General features: G+C 36.6%; 1 pseudogene; it reads right to left on the bottom strand.

Annotated features, from left to right (window-relative positions):
• Positions 1–2,532: 2,532 nt before the first annotated feature.
• LOC124971455 (RNA-binding protein 3-like) overlaps positions 2,533–23,525 on the bottom strand; it is an 81,449-nt pseudogene continuing 60,456 nt past the window's right edge.

Consider the following 23,525-nt stretch of genomic DNA (forward strand, 5'->3'; position numbering starts at 1 on the left):
GAGTTTTTATTATTGTTGTTGAGTCTTGTTACACTTTTTTTATATCAGTAGATACGATAGTATGATTTTTTTCTTTTTTAGCCTTTTTGTGAGTTTTTTACTGTGGCAAAATACACATAACATAAATTTTAGCATCTTCACTATTTTTAATAGTTCAATGGTGCTAATATATCCACTTGTTGTGCAGCATGTCCCCAGAACTTGTTCATCTTGCAAAACTGAAATTCTATATCCAATAAACAACTCCTCATTTACCCTTCTCTAATGCATGGAAACTATAATTTATTTTCTGTATCCATGAATTTTACTATTCTAGATACCTCATAAGTTGTATTTTACAGTATTTTTCTTCCTGGAACTGGATTTTTTCACTTAGCACAATGTCCTCCAAGTTCATTCATGTTATTGAATGGCATGATTTTGTTCTTTGTAAAGCAGAATATTAGTCATTATTTAAAAGTAGGATATTAATTCACTGTATTTTTAAGACTGCACAATACGCTTTCATGAATGTACCACATTTTTATCCATTTATCTGTCACTCATATTTGGATTTCTTCAACCTCTTAACCACTGTTGCAAATAGTGGTACAATGAACATGTATGTGTAAATATCTCTTCGAGACCCTGATTTCCTTTAGGATATATAACCAGGAGTGAGAATGCTGAATCACATGGTAGTTTTATTTTTAATTCTTTGAGGAGACACCATACCATTTTCCATAGTGGTTGTACCATTTTTTTAAAATTGTAAACCAGTGGGGTACAACTTGTTTCTCCGGTTGTACATGAAGTAGAGGCATACCATTTGTGTAATCATACATTTACATAGGGTAATGAGGTTTGATTCATTCTGTTATTTTTTCCTTCCCCCCCACCCCTCCCACCCCTCTTTTCCCCCTATACAGTCCCTCCTTCCTCAATTCTTGCCCCCTCCCACCCCTCATTATGTATCATCATCCGCTTATCAGCAAGATATTTCATCCTTTGGTTTTTTGAGATCGGCTCATCTCACCTAGCATGATATTCTCCAATTTCATCCATTTGCCTACAAATGCCATAATTTTAATATTCTTTATGGCTGAGTAATATTCCATTGTATATATATCCCAAAGTTTCTTTATCCATTCATCAATTGAAGGACATCTAGGTTGGTTCCACAATCTGGCTATGGTGAATTGAGCAGCTATGAACATTGATGTGGCTGTATCTCTGTAGTATGCTGATTTTAAGTCCTTTGGGTATAGGCCAAGGAGTGGGATAACTGGGTCAAATGGTGGTTCCATTCCAAGCTTTCTGAGGAATCTCCACACTGCTTTCCAGAGTGGCTGCACTAATTTGCAACCCCACCAGCAATGTATGAGTGTACCTTTTACCCCACATCCTCTCCAACACCTATTGTTGCTTGTATTCTTGATAATCGCCATTCTAATTGGGGTGAGATGGAATCTTAGGGTAGTTTATTTGCATTTCTCTTATTACTAGAGATGTTGAACATTTTTTCATATATCTGTTGATTGCTTGGTTGTACCATTTTGCAATCACACCAGCAGCGTACAAGAGTTCCAACTTTTCCACATCTTCAACAGCACTTGTTATTTTCTGTTTTAGTTTTTTTTTGACATCATAATGCCATTGAAGTGATATTACATTTTTGTTTTCATTTGCATTCCCAAATGATTTAATGATGAGCATCTTTCAATATGCTTGTTGGACATTTGTGTATCATATTTGTAAAAATGTCTATTCCAGTCTTTTGCCCATTTTCTAATTGGGATCATTGATTTTTTGTGTGTGTGTTTGGTTGTTATGAGAATTTTGTGTGTGTGTGTGCAGGTTTCATATTTTAGTCAGTTCCATGAAGGATATCCTAAACATGACAGGAGACACAACAGAGTATTTTTTCTTCCAACATTAAAAAATAACACAAACATTTTTAAGAAGCTTGTCTGTATAATCAGGGTGGTGATCTTGAATTTTAAGAAAAAGTATCACGTTCTTGTCACAGATTGCTTACAGGTACATTTGGAAATTGCTCTCTAATTATGATAAACATTGTGTACAGGTTTTAAAAATGTCCCCATTTTAGCCTTAAAAAATTAGTCTGGTTAAACTTTTCTTTTGCCAGAAACAATGATCCTGAGAGCCCAAACTAAAAACCTAGTAATAGGAAAAATATCTGGGCTCAACAAATATTCTGGAATTTATCTTTAAATGAGAAAAAAATACATAGAATTTTTTTTTTTAGTTGTAGATGTAGTTTATTTATGTGGTGCTGAGGATAGAACACAGTACCTCATTCATGTGGGGCAAGTTCTCTACCACTGAGCTACAACCCCAGCCCACATGGAGTTTTTTAAAAAGTCTTTTAACAAGCTACCTTGGGAGCTTAATTCAAAAATAGAAGTCAATATACTAAAACATATTTCAACACAGCTCCAAAAATCTTTATAAATACAGTGATTTAGAAGGATGATCCTGGATCAGAAGTGTTATTCCTTGTGTATCTACTTTACATGTGCATACCTCAACTTAGTTGTCAAAATCATCTGAGTAATTTCCTCCTGGGTAGTGGTCATAGCCACCCTGGCTTCTGCCACTATAGAGTTGGGACCATCTGTGTCCATATTCATAACTTCCAGGTCGACTGTCATACCTGCCACTCACTCCCATATTCCTGGTCCCCACCACCTCTAGAATACCTGCCCCCACCCCCTTTGGTGCCCTAGGCAGACTTGCCTGGATTGTCCACATGGATCTGGTGATCACCCAGGGACTCTCCATTCATAGCTTTCATGGCATCTGTGGCATGTTCTGGGTTGGTGATGGTGATGAAGCCAAATCTCTGGGATCGCCGAGCCTTCTGGTCTTTAACAATCACCTCAGAAATAGGCCCAAAGCTGCTGAAGTGGTCTTTCAGCACCTGCTCATCAGTATTGAGGATGTGCCCTCCTACAGAGAGCTTCCCTTCTTCACATGGCAGTGAATTTGAGTCCTGGAAATTGAAAAGTAAAAAGTCCGAGAGATAGCAAGCTCTGAAGAGCAGGGAGAATAGGGTGAGTTACGGGATTTCTTTATGTATTCTGTTAATCCTTTATTAGATATATGATTTGCAAATATCTTCTTGCATTTGATAAGTTGTCTTTTCACTCTGCTTATTTTGTTCTTTGTTGCACAAAAGTGTTTATGTTTGATGTAGTGTCATTTGACTATTCTTGATTTTGTTACCTGTACTTGTAGTGTCATAACCAAAAATTAATTGCCAAACTCAATGCCATGACATTTTTCTCCTATCTTTTCTTCTAGGAATTTTATACCTTTGAGTCTTACTTTTAAATACATTTGAGATCATTTTTGATTGTGGTGTATAAGGGTCCAATCTCATTTACTTGCATATGAATATCCAGTTTCCCCAACACCATTTGTTGAAGAAACTGTCTTTTCTCCAGTGAGCAAATGTACCACACTTGTTAAAGTTCAGTTAGCCAAGTATATGAAGATTTAACTCAGACTCTCTATTCTATTTCATTAGTCTATATGTCTATCTTTATGCCTGTACCATACTGTTCTGATTACTATAGCTTTATAATAAGTTTGGAATCAGGAAGGGTGAGTTTCCATCTTTATTCTTCTTTTCCAAATTGTTTTGGCTATTCAGAGTCCTTTGGAATTCTACATGTAATTTAGTTTTTTCTATTTCTGCAAAAATGCTGTTGGGATTACATTGCATCTATAAATAACTTTGAGTAATATTAACATCTTCACAATAATCAGTATTGACTTTTAATCCACAAACACAGAAAATCTTTCCATTTGTTTATGTCTTCTTTAATATTTTAGCAATTGTTTTTAGATTTCTTTCATCTCCTTGGTTAGGTCTATTCCTAAATATTTTACTTCTTATTTAAGTATATTGTAAATGGAATTGTTTCTTAATTTCTTTTTTGAATTGTTTATTGCTATTGTATAAAAATGCATGTGATTTTTGTGGGTTGATTACATATCCTGTAATTTTGCTGAGTATATAGCGATCTGTCTAGAACAGTTATTCTTGTCTTATTCCTGATCTTAAAGGGAAATAGTTGGCTCATAAAATTAGCTTGTAAGTGTTTCTATTCTTATATATCTTTAAGAGATTGTGTAAAAACATTATTAATTGTTTAAATATTTGCTTATATTCTCATGTGAAGCCATCTGGGCCTGTATTTTCTTTTTCGGGAGTCTTTAAGTAATAAATAATTTTCTTCAATCACTATGTATCTCTTTTTAAATTTTTTTTGGTAGATGGACAGTATGCTTTATTTTTATGTGTTGCAAAGGATTGAACCCAGTGCCTCACATGTGCTAGGCAGGTGCTCTGCCACTGAGTTACAGACAGCCCTAGTCCTATATCTCTTTATTCCTGGTTGAATTTTGGTATCTCTTATTCTTCCAAGATTTTGTCCAGTTCTAATTTATAGATTTTTGTGAGCACTTGGTTATTTGTTGCATTTTCTGTAATCATTTTTACAGTTGAAGTATAAAAAGGTGATATTTCTTATTTCATTCTTATTATCTATTATTTATCTTTTAATTTTGTCAACTCTAGTAAGTTTCATCATTTATTGATAGTTTAAAAGCACTAGATTTTGATGCACTGATTTTCTAGATCTTTTCCTGTTTTTAATATTATTGTTTATTATTGTAGAAAACAATAATAAAGATTCTTATCTTTATTATTTCCTGTCTTCTACTTGTTTTATTTTACTTTCTTCTTTTTCTAGTTGCTTGAGATAAAAAAATTAGATCATTGATTTTAAGCCTTTACTCTTTTTGAAAATATTTATTTACTTATTTACTTACTTATTTATTTATTTATATGTGGTGCTGAGGATTGAACCCAGTGCCTCCCATGTGCTAGGCAAGCCCTCTACCGCTGAGCTATAACTCCAGCTCAATCTTTCCTCTTTTTAATGCAACATTTAGAGTTATATACAAACTTCCCATTCTTCACTGTTTTATTGTATTGCACATACATTGATTCTTTTAACTTCATTTTTATTCAGTTCTATGTATATTTAAAACTTCTGTTGAGAATTTTTTGATCCACTGACTATGCAGAAGTATGTTGTTTAATTTAAATAATTATCTCATGTTGGTTTATTGTATTGTTTACTTCTTCTACATCCTTGTAGATGTTTTGTCTTATAGTTGTATCTATTGCTGAGAGTACACTCTTGAAGTCCCCTAGTATAAATTTGCATTTCTCTATTCTCCTTTATGCTCTAGCAGTTTTTTGAGGCTTCATTTGTTTGAAGCATATGCATTTAGGATCTTAATTTCTTCCTGGTGATGGACACTTTATCATTAAGTAGTATTCCACCACATCACTAGTAATTTCCTTTGCTTTCCTTTCTATTTTATCTGATAGTAACATCAACATGCTTGCTTTCTTTTTATAAATTTATGCATTATATGTCACTTTCATTCTTTAATTCACCCTAAATATGTCTTTGAATTTCAAGTGAGTTTCCTTTTTCTTTATAAGCCATTTGGTTTTATTTTTTACTTTTTAATAAATTGTATTATATTTAATGTATACACCATGATGTTATGGGACGCATATAGCTAGCAAAATGGCTACTAGTGAAACAAATTAACATATACATAATGTTAAATAGTTTCCCATTTTTCTGGGTGTTAGTGACAAAAATGGTTAAAATCTGTTAATTTAGCAAAAATTTCAAATACAATATTAATAGTTATAGTTCTCATTGTATATTAAGTCTGTAGACATGTTCCTTCCTCATATTTGTCACTTTGCATCCCATGACCTACATACATGGCCTAATTTCCCCATCCCTGACCCTGCCTTTTTTATTTTTTAAAATTATATATATATATATATATATATATACATTTGACTTTGATAAAATTACACATATCAGTAATGCATTATTTTTCTTCCTGTTCTTGGCTTATTTCACTTAGCACAGGGTCTCCAAGGTTCAGTCACAGTTGTAGCAGATGGCAGGATCTCTTTTTTTTTTAAGACTGACTAATACTCATATACTTTATCCATTTGTCTATTGACAGTTACTAAGTTTGTTTTCACATTTCTGCTATTGTAAATAATGCTGCAAGGAACATAGGAGTACAAACATATTTACAGGGTGGCAGTTTCATTTCCTTTGGGTATATAACCAGAAGACATTTGCTGGGTCATAAGGTCATTCCATTTTTAATTTCTTTAGGAACCTCCATATTGTTTTCTAAACTCCTACCAACAGTGTTTCCTTTTCTCCACACTTTTTCCATCATTTGCTATCTCTTGTCTTTTTGATACTAACCCTTCTTACAGGTGTGAGGTGATATCTCATTGTGAGTTTAATGCACATTTCCCTGATAATTAGCAATGCTGAGCACTTTTTCATATGCCTTTTGGCTATTTCTGTGTCTTCCTTGGAGAAATGTCTATTTAGGTGCTTTGCCCAGTCTTTAACCAGTTTCTGCTGTTGCTTGTATGGGCTTTTTATACATTTTGGATATTAATCCTTTTTCAAATATATGGTTTACACATATTTTCCCCAAATCCATAAGTTGCCTCTTCATTTATTTATTATACCAGAGTGGTAAGATGAGCCAGTGCTGTCTATGATAGCTGGACTTCAAATTATTGTCTTGTCTTTTTTGTCACTGGGGATTTGGGGCTCTGTCCACCAGGGCTCAACTGATGGTAAAATGTAGAATTAGAGAAGTAAAGAGAACCCTGCTTCATTTTGTACGTGAGCCTGTCCTTCTCCCCAGCTAAACCTGAGGGCGCTTCATTGAGAGGCACTGGTAACTGGTTCAGTGAACAACAAAACAGTTCTTTGTGTCTATGTCTCCTTAGGGGAAAGACCTTGGAATGAGCATAATGACAGTACCATTGTAGAGTAGGAGAGGGACATTCTTGTGTCCTCTGGATAAATACTAGCCTTACACTGTTACATTTTCCTCATAATGACACATATTCTGATGTCTCTCACTGCCACAAATGGTGTACATACCCATCTAAATGTCATAACTCACCCTGAAATGTCACATGTATCCATTCAAATAGACTTCCTTCAGTTGTTGATCTGCCACCATAGAGACAGACAGCACTGAATGTTTGCAGGCATGATTAGTGGACTCTATTTATGAACAGGTATGTTTCTGCAATTCTTAAAATCTCAACCATTTTCAGACTCATCTTTCCTCCCTGTTCTTCTTTCTGCTTGTCTCCATTTGTTCCTTGAAATTCTTTCCTATTTGGCCTTTCTGGCACCTGCTCTCATTTTTTAGTTCTTATGAGAAGGTCACCAGTGTCCTTCTGCCTTCCTAGGGCTTATGGTGATGCAAAAACAAGTCTACCAGCCACCTGAATAGGAAGACTGACTATGGTGGTGGTGGGGACTGATGGAGGTCTCCTGAATTCCAGTAGTTTTCCAACTCTTTTCCTGTTTTGTGTTTCTTGCAGCATCCTCTCGCTGTTAAACCAGTTTCTGGTTCTTATTATTGCAAGTAAACAAGTTGTTCTCATTTAGACAGTGTTTTTATCTCTTGGTAGGTTGACCTTGACATTTACACTGTCCAAACAGTAAACACCTACAAGGCAGAACTGCTGGTTTCTGCTATTCTCAATTGTCTAATTACAGTTAGAATTGGACACTTTAGTTCATCTTTTATAACTACTCCCATATCTCTAATTATTGGCTTTTTTTCACACACGTCATTTTGTGTACCTCACCTTTTACAATTTTCTTTAAATACGAAACACACTCTGTCCTTTTGAGAAATAACTTTCAGCTCTCAGTAAGTTAAGTATTTGAAATTCTGTCCTGTAACATTGCTACCATTTTGCTTGTACAAAATTACATACTTAAAGGCTCACATTCACTGTAATATAAGCATAGTCCAATATGATGAATAAATTATCTATTGGCAGTAGTTTTCAAATATGTCCCCATATGAGGCAGATAGTCTGCTTTATAATCTCTGTAATCAGTCCTCCATTGTCTAAGATGATTTGTCTACTGCTGGAAAATAAAGTCTATGTTCCCACAGTCTTTAGTACAGTTGCATTCCTCTGCAATCACCGAATAAATCTACTACTCAAATCAAACCACATCACATGGTGCCATCACTCAAATTAATCCTTAAATAAGTATTCCCCTAATATGTGGTCAGGAAATAGGAGTAGAAGAAACTCACGATAAGGCTAAGATTGGTGCAATAAAGTCGTTTCAGGATGGGAGGGACTTTCTATTTTAATGTCTTTAAACACTCAAAATCTTGCCTAAAATACTCCTTTATCAGTTTGTGTTAACAATCCTGGCTCCTGGTGAATTATAACACAAGATGTAACTTAAGAAACATTTAACTCTATTTTGTATCTTTGCACTAAGATTACCTTGTCTAATTGTTAAGAGTTGTTAATACTTATTTGTGCCAGGGGAATAATTTTATCATGACTCCTGAATTTAAGTTCCCTATTTAGTAGATTCATTTTTATTTCACCAATTAAAATATCAGTATGAATATCTTCCTGAGAGAGGATTAAATAACATCCCCAGCATCCCAGAAAAGGGTATGGGTACTTCATCATGAAATATTCAAATATTCCCAACAGAAACACTTTAGCAATGACAAATGCAGTAGTTAATATGATGCACTAAGTGAGAAAAGAGGCATCTACCACTCTTGTCCATTCCATAAAGTTCTGTCAGTATCAGGTTTGTAAAAGCATGCTCCTGCTAAAACTCTTTCAACATCTCATGCACGTCAAATATAAAACTAAGTTGTGTGACTTTTGAAGACTTGCTACAATTTGATCATACTACCTTAACAACTCCAAGTCTCTTCTTGTTCTCCTGAGAGTCATCACTCCCCCTTAAAACACCAACATCAACACAGAACTCTCTGTCCTTTTCTATCTCACAAATGTATTCTCCCCTAAAGTCTCGGACTGTGCCTATTCTTGGTGACTTTGCTCTGTGTTCCTTGCAGCCAATCTAGTGCTGACTGTCCTATATTGTCAGTGCTTTTTGATTGTTCACTCTGGAACCTGGCAGGCGGTGGGGAACCACAGTGCTGCCCTTGGGTGAGGCAGGAAAGATCACCCTCTAAGTAGTGCTGCTCCAGCATGGGTTGGCCGTGGAACAGAGGATCTTTCACTTATTTTTCCTGTATGGGCCCTCTCTTTGGAAACATTATATCTCTGGTTTCTAAATATTTCCAAATTGGGGAACTCGACTTATCTCAACACCCCAAACATGGAAAACTTTATTAGGAACATCTCAAGTTGAAAGCCTCGCACTCTGATTCTTTTTGTTCTAATGTGAATTTCCCCCTGGTCCCAGTTTTTGATCCTGTGTTTCTAATCTTCCATGTTTCTTAAGGCTCCCCAATTCTCTGTGGAAGGTGTTGGGGCACAAATTTAAGTCAGGGTGCTAGACAGGTAACATCAGTTCCCTGCAGAGCAGTTTCTGTGATAGATGAGGGGCGAGCCCACTACCCTGTTCCTTTCCTCCCCATGCTCACCTGGCCTGCTGGAGAGTCTAAGCCACTTTCTTATTCCCTAATTAGATGATAGGAGAGGTGCCAGGGTTGCATCAGAGATATGAGATGCCCTTTTTTTGGTAGTCTATTGTTCTGCCTCTGAAAACCACAATGCTAACTGATTTTTAGTCCCAGCACTAGGCTAGAAAAACAGGAAAGAGGAAGAAGGAAGGTTTAGATTTAGCAATGAACTAGAACAGGGTTTTTACCTTACTCCCCAGGACAATGCTGTGCCTTAATTTTCTTCAATATATATAAACTGAGAAATAGAAAAATGAAAAAGATAACTGATCACACCAAAATTATACATTCTATGTATGGTATATACATACATTTGAAAAATGAGTGTGAATTACAAGTTTTTTTATGATGAATGAAGACTGAGGAAACTAGTCATCAGAGATCAGCACTACAAGCCATACTAATAAAGTACTTCAGGATGATAAGCAAATGAAATCCAAAGGAAATTTATCTATAATGAGGAAATAAGAGCACCAGAAATGCTAAGTATAAAATGTTATCTTTTAATTCTACTTAATTAAAAAGAGAACTGATTATTTAAAGCAAAAACGACATTATTTTGGTGTCTATAATAAATGTTAAGAAAAAAATATATCACTGCAACCACGCAATTGAGAGAAATGAATGGATTTCTACTATGTAAATGTATTAATTTTATGTTTGAATGATAAATATCCCCTCTACTACACTGTGATACATTAATGATGCATGTGGTAACCTTTAAGCAACCACTAAAAATAATACAAAAATTATAGCTATAATATATTAAGGTGAAATACTTTAACCCAAATAAGTTAGTAATATGAAACAGGGAAATAATAAACAAATGTGCAAAAAGTGAATAAAAATAACAATGTATACTTAAACCCAATCACAAATTTAATTTTATTCAACAGAAATAGACAAACACTTTCATAAAAAAAACAGATATTATTAGATGGCTAAAAAAGCCAATACCAAACTATTTGTTGACTAAAAGAGAAGCACTTAAATATAAAGACTTGAATATCTTGAAATAGAATGATTGGAAGGCAAATGTAAATTTAAGAATAATGTGGCTATATAAATATAAGCCAAACTGACTTCAAGAAAAAGAATATCACAAGAGAGAAAGGAGTAGTCATGAATAAAGTCTTCTTGCTATGTTATAAAAACAGACAACTTCATAAAGTTAGCAGGTTAATAAATAATGACATTAAATATGTATGCACCTAAAATCAGTTCTCTGAAATTCAGGAAGCAAATGCAGACAGATTTAAAGAAAGATACATTCACAATACATTGATGATTTTGAACCCCCCTCAGTAATTAATTAAAGAATGAAACAAAAAAATCAGTAAGGAGTTAGAATATTGAATGATGCTATTATCCAAATTAATCTATTTGACATTTTATAGAGCACTACGCCCAACAACTGCAGAATTCTCACTATTTTCAAGGGCACATGTCATTCTCACAATGTTGACTCTATTATAGTCTGTGAAACATGTGTCCCAAAATATCAAAATTCTGAAATCTTACACAATATATTCTCTGCCCTCGCAATTAACAATCTTTAACATGAAATATCTAGAAATACCTATAACCCTCCAACTAGTTATAAATGAAATAATGTGCTCCTGAACAAAGCATTAATCAAGATGAAATCACAAGGGAAATGCTATATCCTATGTAATCACCACATAGCACAATACAAGGTCAGTGCATGAAGGAAAAACTTATATGAAAATCATAAAGTCTCATCAGTTACCTCCATTTTAAAGGTTTTTTTTTTAGTTGTAGGTGGACACCTTTATTTTTTATTTATTTATTTTTATGTGGTGCTGAGGATAGAACCCAGCACCTCACATGTGCTAGGTGAACGCTCTACCACTGAGCCACAACCCCAGCCCCAGTTACCTAAATTTTCATCTTCAAAGCTAGCAAAGAAGAACAAATTAAGTACAAATAGAAGGAATGAAATAATGACAAGAACAGAAACAATTAGACTAGAAAACAGACAAGAATATAAAAAAATTAATGAAGTCAAAGTTTGTTCTTTAAGTAGATTAATAAAATTTATAATTTCCTAGCGAGGACTGACCAAGAAATAGAGAAAAGCTCAAAATGTCTAAAACAGGCATAAGTGTGTATATGTTCCTACAGATCTATAGATATTAAAAGTTAAATCTGGGCTGGAGTTGTGGCTCAGTGGTAGAGCGCTTGCCTAGCATGTGTGAGGCACTAGGTTTGATTCTCAGCACCACATATAAATAAATGAATAAATAAAGGTCTATCAATAACTAAAAAAATACAAAAACTAAATCGTGTAGGTTTTCTGGTCACATTGAAATTAAATTAGAAATCAATATTATTATAATAATCAGTTTATTCCTCTAAGAATAGGAGATGTATTTATTTCCTTACTTTTATGTCTTATTAGCCTTTGTACTGTTGATCTGATTCCTATTATTTCAGGAACAGAAAAAACCATTGGGGAAGGCATTGTGTGAATTACCCAGCAGAAAGCGATTCGGGACTATCATAGCATTGGAAACTGAGAGATGATATTGAGGAATGTTGTCTTTCTAGTACTTCAATGATATTTGGGTGCACAGCTAAAAGACACACATAATAGTTGGATTGCAATATGAAAGGCCCACCAATTGGAGGTCATTGAACAAATCTTGCAAGGGACTTTCAACACTTAGGAAAACTACATCAGGGCAAGCCCTCATCAATAAGGTGTGATTACAACCTGTTGTCATTTAGCTCTGACTATAAGTTAAGAAACGAGTTAAGTCAGTAACAGGAGTAGGATTGAAAAACTCAGTCAATTGAGGTAAAAATTTGCTTGTCCTTTTCTCTTCCTTTTTCTATTATCCCATGAAATATGCAGGAGAAAGTAAGTGCTAAAAGGGAGGATAATAAGAGGGAGAGAATGTGCAATGTTTGACTTCTTCAACCTCCCTCTACACATTATGAGATTGAACTCACAGGGACTGTTCTAGCATGACCTGGGCTAGGGAAGGAGATCTGAAATTCACAGTCTGTTCAAAAATTAAAATTGTAAAATTAGTGCGACCTGACTCATAAATATCAATATGAGATCATTCTAGTAACAATTTTACCAGCAAGTTATGGAATTTGGCCAAACCACACAAGTGTGAAAGGAATATTTTCAACTTCACTAGATGGAGAGCGCCCTCCTACCTGGAAAAAAATAGAAACATTTCATGTTTGTATACCAATGAGTGAGAATCCTTAATATAACCACTTACACTGGAGATTTGACTATCTCAGCTATTATTACACTTCCTGTCCCTGTTCCGCTTGTTCTTCAATTTGTCCATTTCTTTTGCTGCTGTACTTAGTCCCCCATCTCACTTCTCAATCTTTATTGTATTTCATAATCTCTTCTCTTCCTGGATCTCTTCACTCTTCTACTCTTGAGCTTTTATTCCATTCTCCTGTCATTCTCTTTCCTCATGTCTTCTGCCTTATCCATACCCTTTCTTGGGGTATATTGGACCTTTTCTTAGAGTTCACCATATAATTTAGCAACAAGGTTATGTCACCTTTGAGAGTAAATGAGGGTACCACAATGGATAATTTTGATAATCAGTAGACACAAACTAATACTATCCAAGACAAAACTGGAATTTGTGGTCATACTTGTGGTTACAAAGCCATATTTTAGATAGACAGGTCAGATAGGCAGGGAAAGCCACTAATTAACTTATTTCTGTAGGATGTGTAAGAGTTAGCTAGGTAAGGAATAGGGAGAGAAGCAAGTAGTGACCAAACAAATGGGAATACAGACACTCTGAGGCGAGAATGAGGGATTTTCTAATTAACTGGAGAAGGATAAGAAATGACATGGACTGAGGCTATAGATATGGATAGTGAGAAGCCAGATTATGGAAAGAATGAACAAAAGTGTTTCCAGCATTCTGCATGTGGTGAAGGGGAGATAGAATGAGGTCTTCTGTTTAGATAAGAGAGTAGTGCTAATGACCTGCAACTAAATTACACTTTATAGTATGCATAGGAATTTTATTCAGAATTGTGTATCACAGGTCGATAAAATCTTACCATTTCTGGAGGTGCTTCTATTCACAAAATACATCAGTAAAGAAAGTATGGATTGTTATTGAAGAACACTAATATCATTGAGTGAAATGACAGTGAGGGACAGAGATGACAAAACAGAAGGAGGTCATAGACTAGCAAAAGCCACTGCTCTGCCAGGGTGAAGAGTTGATGTTGATTCTAATTGTAATGGAAGAAATGGGAGATGCAGCAGCAAGTGACATGATTTGATGTGCATCTTAAGAAGATTACTCTAGGGCTGGGGTTGTGGATCAGTGGTAGAGCACTTGCCTAGCATGTGTGAGGCACTAGGTTGGATTCTCATACCACATATAAATAAATAAAATAAAGGTTCATTGACAACTAAAATATTTTTAAAAAGAAGATTAGTCTAGTTACCCTGTGGAGAACTGATAGTAGAAGAAAAAGCCTTTAAGAATGGAGGACATTAAAGAGACTCATTAGGCCAAGTTAGAGACAATAGTGCCTAACCCAGAATGACAGAAAGGGGGAGATAATGGTATAAATTTGAGGTAGACTATTTAGGATTTGATGGCACTTCAATAGAGAAAGGTAATGAGCAGGCCATATAGCCCATCTCGTTAAAGAAAGGTAATGAGGGAAAAAGAGTGGCAATGGACAACTCATAAGTTTCCGACTAGAGAACTGGATGCATTTGGGTAGTATTTGCTGAGTTGGAGAAGTCACGTGAAGGAAAAAAAGATGTTTGTGAGAAGGATATGCTATAAAACGTCAGTCTAAGACATGTTGACTTTCAGAGTACTGAGATATCCAATTGCAGAATGGAGGTAGGCAATTGGATTTGGTCTAAAAGTTATAAGTTAAATCAGGACTGGACATACAGAATTGAGAGTAGGGAAAATATAAAATGGCATTTCAGATCTCCTTTCCTGAGTCTGATCACGTCCCACTGCAGACACTTTACAGAGGAAGTGCTGAGGAAAAACAGGCAGCTGACAGGGAAGGTTGCTATGCAACAGATGAGGAAAGTCATCCAGCCAGGCAGAATTGATGTTGGCCCTTGGGGACCAAATGCTGCAGTCCTTCCTAGCATTAGCTTCCTTTCATATGCAGGCTCCTGGCAGGAGCTGATGCCAGAACAAATGGAAAGCGCACAAAGATCTGCCTTGGATTCTGGCAAAGGTTCAGTTCGGTTTGAGTCACCTCACAGGTGTCTACGTTTTGTTTGTTTTTTTGTTTTGTTTTGTTTTGTGCCTTTTTGAGTGTCTCCAGCCATCCTGAAGCAGAGAAGCCTGTGTGTCCTTGAGCAGGACCCCAATGACTGTGCTTCCCACTCTGCATTTTGAGAAACCAGGCTCAGAGAAGTCAAGTGACCCAAAGGGTTCACATTGCCAGGGACAGAGAAGCCAGGCACTCCACCTCTGGAATGCTGAAGCCCGGCCCAGCTTCTTTCTGCAAGACCACAGCTGCCCCAGGCCTCAGGCCTGCAAGAAGCAGGCGGACATGGATTCTGAAGCAGGGTTTGCCATGGCACAGACACACAGGCGCCTGTCCTGTGTGTTCCAGCGGGCACCAGGAAGACCTTGGGGGCACTGTGATGGTGTCACTCACAGGAAAGAGTCTTGACAGTGGGAACAGAGCAGACCCCAAGGATCAAGTCCCACACTGGAATGGACACACATAGAGCAGGCAGGGTTCTGGGTCCTGAATGCTTAAGCCTCTTAGAACCCAACCCTTGCTTGTTTGGGGCAGATGTAGGGTGGGAGTGTTGTGTTGCTCAAATGGAGGAGGGACGAGTGCCTCGGTCCCCAGGCCAGCATAAGCAGAACAGCGGCTTTGCATTTGGGAAGACCCAGACCCAGATTTTGCATTTTCTGTTTACTGGCTCTGTGGCCTTGTGTGGTTCCTGCACTGTGTGCCTCAGCTTCCCTGGTCTGTAAAATGGGGAGGCTGCCATCCACCTTCCAGGGCTGCTATGTCAGGAAAACAAGCCAGAGCACTGCACTGATACTGCTGTGAGGTACAAGCTGTGCCCTTCCCTCCTCTCTGTTTGGTCCATACTCCCCCAACAAAATATGTCTTTAGCTAGGTCTGTACACAAAGCCGGGAAGATAAGGTGCTTCATGGGTAGAGTGTACATATGGAGAACCAGTTGGTGGTCACAGAGGTAGCTGTCACCCTCAAGTCTCCATTCTTCCTTTTCTCAACCCTAGGGATGAGGAGATGAACAGGAGGTATTTGTTGTAGCTCTTGGTCCAGAAAGAAACCCTCACAGAGGTCTCTAAAAGAAATACAGCTGACTTCTTAGACTAACTACCCTGTGGCAAGTCCTGTGAGTCACCACCTTTCAGGTTGTGCACATTCAGCAAAGGTCCAACATCAGGAGGCTGATCCATGTCAACTGGACTCATAGAATACTAATGTTAAAACGGAAGCCAATTCATTAACATAAGCTCATTTTGAGTGACTGGGCTGACTCATGTGCAGCTTGTTTCTAATAAAGGAAAACAGCCATGGGCAGAATGAAGGCCTCAGTATCACGGTGAGGGGAATGTACTGCTCATCACTGTAACTGGAATTCTTGTGTTCTGATTCTCCATATACACACAGTCTTTATAGGGAATTTCTGGTTACAATACCAGTGTAACTATCAGCAGCCAGAGCACTGGCTCTCATAGGCAGACTGCCTCAAAGGGACACATCATGTGTGCTGCTTGGAATGCCCCTCCACAGAGTCCATGCAGATCATTCCCTTTTGCCTGCACAGTCCTTTCTTACATGGGATATAAAGTCACTTATTTGGAATTCATATCAGTAGAGGCCCATCTTTCTCAATGACATTCTGGCCACTTTGGTGTGGAGACTGTCTTTATACCTTCCACTTCCACAGTGCTCTCTTGGCTTGACCGTAGGGTGTCTGATTTCATTCCTTAAATGTTGATATTTTTTCACCCTTTCCTCATATCATGAAAAGATTATTTTAATATTTTTGGTCAGGCATGGTGATGCATGCCTGTAATCCTAGTGACCCAAGAGGCTGAGGCAGGAGAATTTGAATTGGAAGTTCAAAGCCAGCCTTAGTGAGGCCCCTAAGCAACCTTAGTGAGATCCTATCCCAAAATAAAAAATAAAAAGTGCTGGGGATGTGGCTCAGTGGTTAAGTGCCCCTGGGTTCAATCCCCAGTAGCAGGAGAAAAAAAAGGGTTATCTTGTTTTGTTTTGTGTGATAGCAGAAAAGTATTAAAGTGTTCCAATTGTGGATTCAACATTTTACAATTACATTGTAAAAAAATTCCACATTTTGGATGTTCATATGTTTTCCAATTTTCACTATTGCAAATGAGAAATGAATGTTTCTGTTCCTAAATATGAATGTAAATCTCTGATTTTTCTTGCAGCTAATTCCTTAAAGTAGAACCATTGCTATGTAATTATATGAACATTTCTATAATCCTGCATATATATTTGATTTCAGAATGGCTGTACTGATTTATAGTACTACAGTTTTGTGTGAATGCCAGATTTACCATTATCATCAACACTAACAACTCTATAAAAATATGCCAATTCTATATTTGAAAAATTGGTGATATAATATTTTTATATTTTAAAAATACCTTTACTCTCTTCTATTTATAGAAACAATTCTACTCAGCCTAGAAAATTGAAAAATACATAAGAAAATTAAAAAATAAAAGTCTATAATCTCACACCAATTTAACCAGTTTAACATTTCATTTGCATTTATTTATTTATTTATTTCTCCTGACTCCTTCCTTTCTTTTTACATCCAACATTCAACCATCTGCCAGGAAATATTTTGGTTCTATCTTCAAAATATATTTCCAATTTGACCACTTCTTACAAATTCTATAGTTACCACTCTTGTTAGCTTCTATCATTGTTCATGTAGACCATTAATAGAATCCCCCTGGTCTCCCTGCTTGTATCTTGACCCAGGCAGTCTCTTCTCCACACAATGTCCATAGAGAATCCTGGTAAAATCTCATGTCACTCTTCTGCTCATGACCCTTCCATATCTGTTATCAAACTCAGAGAAAAATACAGTCTTTAGAGTGGTTTATAGTCCAACAGGATTTTTTCATCACCTCTCTGACCTCATTGCCTCACCCTCTTGTTCACTCCACTGCAACCACATTGGCTACCTTCCAGATCCTTAAATATACCCGGCTTGCTTCCACTTTAGGTGTTTGCTCAGCTGTTTCCATTGCCAGGAATACTTTTCTATAATATAGCTGCAGACTAATTCCCTCACGGTAAAGTATTGCTCAAATGGGCACCCCATACTATTCTGATCCTCTTTGCTCTGCTCTATTTCTCTTTCCCTTGTAACTCTTATTTTATAATACACTATATATATATTAGTTCTTTTTCATGTTGATTGTTTATAGAATGTTTCCCCCACTGGAAATAAGATCCAAAAGACCAGAGATGTTTGGGTGTTTTTGTGTGTGTGTGTGTGTTGGGGATTGAACCCAGGGCTGCTCAACCACTGTGATATATCCCTGACACCTTTTCATATAATATTTGAAGATAGGGTCTCACTGAGTTGCTCAGGGCCTCGCTAAGTTGCTGAGGCTGGCTTTGAACTCAATCCTTCTGCTTCAGTCTTCTGAGCAGCTGGGATTACAGGTATGCACCACCATATCCAGCTCTTTGTGGTTTTATTTTAGGTTTCCAAAGAACATTGAACAAGGCACATCGAAGACACCGAATAAATATTTGTTCTATCATCTATCATCTATCATCTATCATCTATCATTCATCTATCTACCTACCTACATCTCTATCTTCTATTTATCTTAATAAATGCTTAGGAAAACTAATAAATTCCTAATGAGTCTGCCTGAGCATGCTATAAGGGGAACTCTTATTTTGTTGCTCTGTAAAGGAACAGAATGGAGGAGAGATAAAAAGGGTTAGGCTAGAAGTCATGAAGATGGTAGAAAGCTGTCTAGGTGCTTAATGCAACTCTTTCCATTCAACTCCCAAGATCTTTAGTACATTTCATACATTCTCATGAGCTCTTGGGAGTGAGAGTCTATTTCAGGAGATTTAGGTTGGCATGTGGGAAAGGGCAGAGTTGTGAGTTTAAGAGACGTAAACACAAAACAGAAGTTGATTCAAAGGGACGTCAACAAGATTGCAGATTAGCAAACTCTAGGCACTTGTTCTTCACAGAGCAATGAAATTAACAATATATGAGCTAGAATAATTCTGTGGGAACTGTAGGTACAAGTTAAGAAGATACAGCACCCATGCCAATGGAAAATCAAGAAGGGATTGCAACAAAGTTCTTCAGAAAATTCCAGCATTTTGCACACCTGTGTCCCTCCCATACCTGGCACAGTGTGACATATCCAGGAGGAAAACATGCCACAACAGGGCTCCTCTCCTGAGATGGAAACAAAACACTGGACCATATGTTCAACATTCCTGCTGTCTGGGGGCTGACCAAGGGATGGATTTCTGTCTGCATTACTCAGAGCACTGACAACTGCTAGTATAATTTAGAATCTCTGACAACGGAGGCGAGGGCTGAAGCATGTTTAGAGCTTCAGTTCCTAGGCAGACACCAAGGGAGCAAGCAATAATGAGCTGAGATGAGGCAGGAACAAATCACTTAGGGAATGTGAAACAGTTAAAAGCATATGCAACAAGTCCAGAGAAGACACCCTCCCAATGGTCTTGAGAAGTCCTAGAACTTCTTTTTTCAATCTTTATCATTTATTATTTTATTTGGACTGCATATATTCATTTGTACAAAATATCTAGTATCCTAGAATCCTCTTTTATAATTTCATTTGATTAAAAAAACAGGACAGCAAAATAACTTAGGTCACTAATAATGTATAAAAATAAAACTGATTAAACAGTTGCAAAGAGCAGCAACTTACAGTGTTACAGAACATCCATTGTGAAAGAACTTCTCTATCTACCCAACGTGATAACTATTGTGCTAAATCTATCTATGAACTGACAAAACTAATTGGTTTCTATAATTATAACAACCAAACTTCTAGTTGGGTTTATTATTGAAGGGCTTGGTCTGCACCAGGGAAATATGTATGACTGGAGGAGGAAGAAGTAGTTGTTTATTCAAACACCCAACTCAAAAAAATCATAAGGCAAACAAAAAAGAGGGAAATATGCTTTAATAAAAGGAACAAAATAAAGTAGCAGAAGCTGATCATAAAGAAATGGAGACATATAAGCTGCCTGACAAAGCACTTAAAATCATGTCATAAAAATAAAGCTAAAAGAGAATGCAACTATAATCACTAACCAAAATCAGGAAAATTATGCATGAACAAATGAAAATATCAACAACATAGTAGGAACTATAAAAAGAGCCATATGGAAATTATGGAGGTGAAAAATACAAAAACAGCTTAAAATTCACTAAGGGATTCAACAACAGACTAAATCAAACAGATGGAAAAATCAGTGAATTGAATATGGGTCATTTAAAGTCATTGAATCAGAGGAGCAAAAAGAAACAAATGAATGAGAAAAACGAAACAGAGCCTAAGAGACTTAAGACTACTATCACGCAGACCAGATCTAGATAACACTATGGGAGTTACTGAAGGAGATTAGAGAGAGAGGAAGTGGACGAGAGCTATTTGAAGAAACTAGTGGGCCCAAAGTTCTCAAGTCTGAGAAAATAAGTGGACATGAAAATTCAGGAAGCTCAACAAATTGAGAACAATTTACCCTCAATTTTTGTGTGCAAACTGCAGCGAAGGGACCATGGTTATTAGGTTCTCCTGTAGTTCTAGAAATTATCAAAAAAATATAGAAGATACATATCAATATTATCTAAATGTCCAAAGTTCCAAGCCTAACATTAACATGATGAAATAGTTTTACTTTTTCCAAGTTAATAATGAGAATATCTGAGGATCAGAGTAGTGAAAAGTAAGTTGGCCAAAGTCATGTACTTACTTGGAGAAGAAAGAGAGGACAAACCCAGGACTGTCCTGACTCCTTAGCAAAATACCCTTAGCACTATAAAATTGCATAGCTAACATTTATTGAGTGTATACTATATGCCCAGCATTAAGCTCTTTATTTCTTTCAGTTCTTTTAAAAAATATCTTTAGTTGTCAATGGATGTTTTTATTTTGTTTATTTATTTATATGCAGTGCTGAGGATTGAACCCAGGGCCTCACCCATGCCAGGCAAGCGCTCTAACCACTGAGCCAAAACTCCAGCCCCCTTTTAAGTTCTTAAAACAAACTTTCAAGGTAGATTGGTACAGATATTCATACTTTACTGACAAGCAAATCACTGTTATTAAGGAATGATATTTGCCATCAAAATAAAGGTCAGCCTTGATAACACAGCAAGATCCTGTCTTGAAACTAAAAGAGAAGGAGAAGTTGAGGGAGAAATAGGAGGAAAAGGAGGAACAGGAGGAGGAGAAGGAGGAGGAATCAAAGGTACTGCAGGAAGAGTCTTACTTCCTAGAACAATTGGTTTGTGATGACTTTATCATCATTGTAAATCATTAACTTCTTTTCTCTTTAAGTTAATTGCATTTCTCTGACTCCTCTACTTCCAATTGCATATTCTTTAAAAGCAATACTGCAAAGAACAATCATAGCCCGGCCAGATTGAAGATTGTGATTTTGACTGAGTGATCTATTTACCAAGGCATTCATCAAACATTTCTCGACCTCATATTATATTTGTGCAAGGTGACTTCACATATATCTCATGGAACTTGTGACCCATTGTTCCAGGGTGTTTGCTGCTTTGCTGTTTCACAGATTTGAATCATGTGCCACAGGGACTGTGTCTAAGCACTGGGCTGGTTGAATACTATAGTTTTAGCTAAGTGTAGATTCTGATGCTGTTATAAGTAATAATCCAGAGAGATTCTGTATACTATTTACCCAGGTTTATTTTATTACTATCAACTTGCAAATCTAGGTATAATACCACAACCAGGCTATTGACATTGAAGCAATCCACAGACCTTGTTCAGATTTCCCTAGTTATTTGTATATTAGTACTGCACAATATTAGTTTTATTTAATGTACATTTAGTACTGTGTACTTTGTGTGTGTGAATGTGTATGAATTTGGTACTGTGTGACATCATCTTACATGTAGGTTCATGTATCCATTACACACTGTGAATATATAGAACAGTTCCATCAACAGAGGCTCCAGTATGTTGTCTTTTTGTGAGGGAGGTATCAGGGATTGAACTCAGGGCACTCAACCACTGAGCCACATCCCTGGCCCTATTTTGTAGTTTATTTAGAGACAGGGTCTCTGTGAGTTGCTTAGTACCTCCCTTTTGCTGAGGCTGGCTTTGAACTCGCAATCCTCCTGCCTCAGCCTCCGAGATTCTGGGATTACAATTGTATGCCACTGCACCAAATAACCATGTTCAATTTCTACCTCCCCACCTCAACCCGGGCAGTTACTTATCCTCCATTTCTACAGTTTTGTAATTTTAGGAATTTTGTATACTTGCAGTAACAGATTATGCAACCTTTCACTCATCAAAATATTCAAGAGTTTTATTTAAGTATGTGTATCAATATTTCATTTCTTTATATTGCTGAATGGAATTATATTGTATGGATATAACACCATTTGTTTAACAATTTAGCCAGCTTTAATTCCATGATTTGGCACCATAATTACTGCCTTGTGAATTTCTTTTGCTTATCTCCCCCTTTATCAAATGCACCTAACAAGACTGAAGCCCTTTGTGAATTCAAATGTCCTCATGCTCCCTACTTACACCTGAGCTGCTGAATACTGCTTTTAATGAAATTGTGCAGTGGTCTAGATGGCTCTTATTTAAAATTTATTACCATAATGCTCCAATGGGAACTCAACACTCCTTCACAGTCTCACATCACCTTCTAAGTAAATACACATTACCACTCCTGGACAGGTAATTTCAAATCTCATCCTCTACCCTCAAATGTCTAAAACCCTCCTCACCTTTAGAGGCAATACCTTCACATATTCTTGAGACAATAATACAACAAAACCAGAATACATAATTTTCTCACTGCCAAATCTAACACCTCACCTGCATGAGTGATTATATATTTTCACCTTTTGGTTTGTAAAAAAATATCTTTAGTTGTAGATGGACACAATGCCTTTAATTAATTAATTAATTAATTAATTTGTGGTGCTGAGGATCAAACCCAGTGCCTCACACATACTAGGCAAGGTGCTCTAGCACTGAGCCACAACCTCAAACCCACCTTTCTGTTTTGAAGAAGAGTCCCTCTTGCTGCCTGTGACCATCCCCTATCCCTCGTGCTTTGTATTCCATCACATGTTCTTAGTAGTATTCCATTGACTGCATATTTTGTTTATCCAGATGATACTTGGATAATTTCCAGTTTGGAGCCATCATGAATAAAACTGCTGTGAACACTAACATACAGGTGTTTTTGTAGATACCTGAGAACTGTATAGTTGTGTATGATAAATGTTTCACAATTTAAGATACTGCCATACTGTTTTCTAAAGTGATTGCACCATTGCTTTCCCACCAGCAATGCATCGATGTATGAATCTTCAACATTTCATCTTGTCAGTCTTTATAATTAGAATCTTCTGGGTATGTGGGGGTATGTCATTATGGTTTCCATTTGCCTTTCTCTGATGACTGAAGATGTTGGATGTCTATTCACGCACTTATTGACCATGATTTCATTTCTTTTGTTCAAATGTCATGCCTATTTATTGAAATGAATTTTTATATTAGAATAGCTTTAGATTCACAGAAAAGTTGTCAAGAAAGTACAGTGTTCTCATATACATGTGATTCCACCACTTTTTAATATGTTATATTTTATCCTGTATTTGTCACATTAGTAAATAT

This window comes from Sciurus carolinensis, chromosome X, assembly GCF_902686445.1.
Source record: "Sciurus carolinensis chromosome X, mSciCar1.2, whole genome shotgun sequence".
NCBI classification, from domain to species: domain Eukaryota; kingdom Metazoa; phylum Chordata; class Mammalia; order Rodentia; family Sciuridae; genus Sciurus; species Sciurus carolinensis.